The following is a 2,500-nucleotide window of genomic DNA, read 5'->3' as shown; positions in this document are numbered from 1 at the left end:
CATTTGGCCGAGGCAGTGAGTCGGCCTCCTCTCTCCCTTACGGTCGAAAAAGATGTGCTGCTGGAGCACTGGCCCTGCTGAAATTCCCTCTCCATTTGGCCGAGGCAGTGAGTCGGCCTCCTGTCTCCTTTACGGTCGAAAAAGATGTGCTGCTGGAGCACTGGCCCTGCTGATGTGCTCTCTCCATTTGGCCGAGGCAGTGAGTCGGCCTCCTCTCTCCCTTACGGTCGAAAAAGATGTGCTGCTGGAGCACTGGCCCTGCTGAAATTCCCTCTCCATTTGGCCGAGGCAGTGAGTCGGCCTCCTGTCTCCTTTACGGTCGAAAAAGATGTGCTGCTGGAGCACTGGCCCTGCTGATGTGCTCTCTCCATTTGGCCGAGGCAGTGAGTCGGCCTCCTCTCTCCTTTACGGTCGAAAAAGATGTGCTGCTGGTGAACTGGCCATTGCAGCTACTCACATTGAGCATGGCCCTTGCCCTCCAGCGGGCCCCAGGGACCACCCCTCCCCCCCCCTCCCCCCCGGCTCTAGTCCCCCATTAGATTTCCTTTCCTGTACTTACCCTGTACCACATGTCTAGCATGGCCCTTGACCTCCAGCAGGCCCCGCGGACCCACATACTCCCCTGCTCTACTCCCCCACTAGCTTCTTCTCCTGCAGTTACCCTCCACGACATATCTAGCATGGCCCTTGACCTCCAGCAGGCCCCGCGGACCCACATACTCCCCTGCTCTACTCCCCCACTAGCTTCTTCTCCTGCAGTTACCCTCCACGACATATCTAGCATGGCCCTTGACCTCCAGCAGGCCCCGCGGACCCACATACTCCCCTGCTCTACTCCCCCACTAGCTTCTTCTCCTGCAGTTACCCTCCACGACATATCTAGCATGGCCCTTGACCTCCAGCAGGCCCCGCGGACCCACACTTAAGCCCCCCCCCCACTAACAAAGCAAAACACCACTGGCAAAATCCTCGTGCCCCTGGTACTCCAGAAAGTAAATTGAAACGTGCCCCTGGTACACTGCGCAGAAAAAGTTTGCCACACACGCACTCCTGGTGCCTATGGTACGACAACTTTTCTCCGTGCCCCTGGTACACTGAGCAGAAACACTAAGCCACACACACACACACTCCCCTCGTGCCTATGGTACGACAGCTTTTCTCCGTGCCCCTGGTACACTGAGCAGAACAACTTTGCCACACACACAGTCTTCGTGCCTATGGTACGACAGCTTTTCTCCGTGCCCCTGGTACACTGAGCAGAAACACTTTGCCACATACACACACACTCCTGGTGCCTATGGTACGACAGCTTTTCTCCGTGCCCCTGGTACACTGAGCAAAACAACTTTGCCACACACACACACACACACACACACGCACACACACACACACACACACACACACACACACTCCTGGAGCCTATGGTACGACAACTTTTCTCCGTGCCCCTGGTACACTGCGCAGAAACACTTTGCCACATACACACACTCTCCTGGTGCCTATGGTACGACAACTTTTCTCCGTGCCCCTGGTACACTGCGCAGAAACACTTTGCCACACACACACACACACACACACACACACACACACACACACACTCTCCTGGTGCCTATGGTACGACAACTTTTCTCCGTGCCCCTGGTACACTGCGCAGAAACACTTTGCCACATACACACACACTCTCCTGGTGCCTATGGTACGACAACTTTTCTCCGTGCCCCTGGTACACTGAGCAGAAACACTTTGCCCCACACACATACACACTCCTGGTGCCTATGGTACGACAACTCTTGTTCGTGCCCCTGGTACACTGACCAGAAACACTTTGCCACCTCCGCTGTACGCACCCTCCTCCCTAGCTAATTTGCAATCTCCCCCACCTCCAGGGGGACCACCATGACAACTCCCTGACTCCCTTACGGCTGAACAAGATGCATGCTTCTCCACTGGCCCTGCTGAAATTCCCTCTCCATTTGGCCGAGGCAGTGAGTCGGCCTCCTTTCTCCTTTACGGTCGAAAAAGATGTGCTGCTGGTGCACTGGACATGCTGAAACTCCCTCTCCATTTGGCCGAGGCGGTGAGTCGGCCTCCTGTCTCCCTTACGGTCGAAAAAGATGTGCTGCTGGTGCACTGGCCCTGCTGAACTACTCACATCGAGCATGGACCTTGCCCTCCAGCAGGCCCCAGGGACCTACATCACACCTTGCTCTTGTCTCCCTTACAGCTGAAAAAGATCCATGCTTGTGCACTGGCCCTGCCTAAATTCCCTCTCCATTTGGCCGAGGCAGTGAGTCGGCCTCCTGTCTCCTTTATGGTCGAAAAAGATGTGCTCCTGGCGCACTGGCCCTGCTGCTACTCACATCGAACATGGACCTGGACCTCAAGAAGGCCCCGGCGACCCGAATGCTCCCCTGCTCTTGTCCCCCAGTACCTTTCCTTCTCCTGCAGTTACCCTTCCACCGCATATCCAGCATGGCTCTTGACCTCCTGCGGGCCCCGG

Source organism: Neolamprologus brichardi, unplaced genomic scaffold (genome assembly GCF_056152115.1).
Source record: "Neolamprologus brichardi isolate AB-2024 unplaced genomic scaffold, ASM5615211v1 NODE_ptg000118l+_length_84643_cov_1, whole genome shotgun sequence".
NCBI lineage: Eukaryota > Metazoa > Chordata > Actinopteri > Cichliformes > Cichlidae > Neolamprologus > Neolamprologus brichardi.
This window is presented reverse-complemented; position numbering follows the sequence as displayed.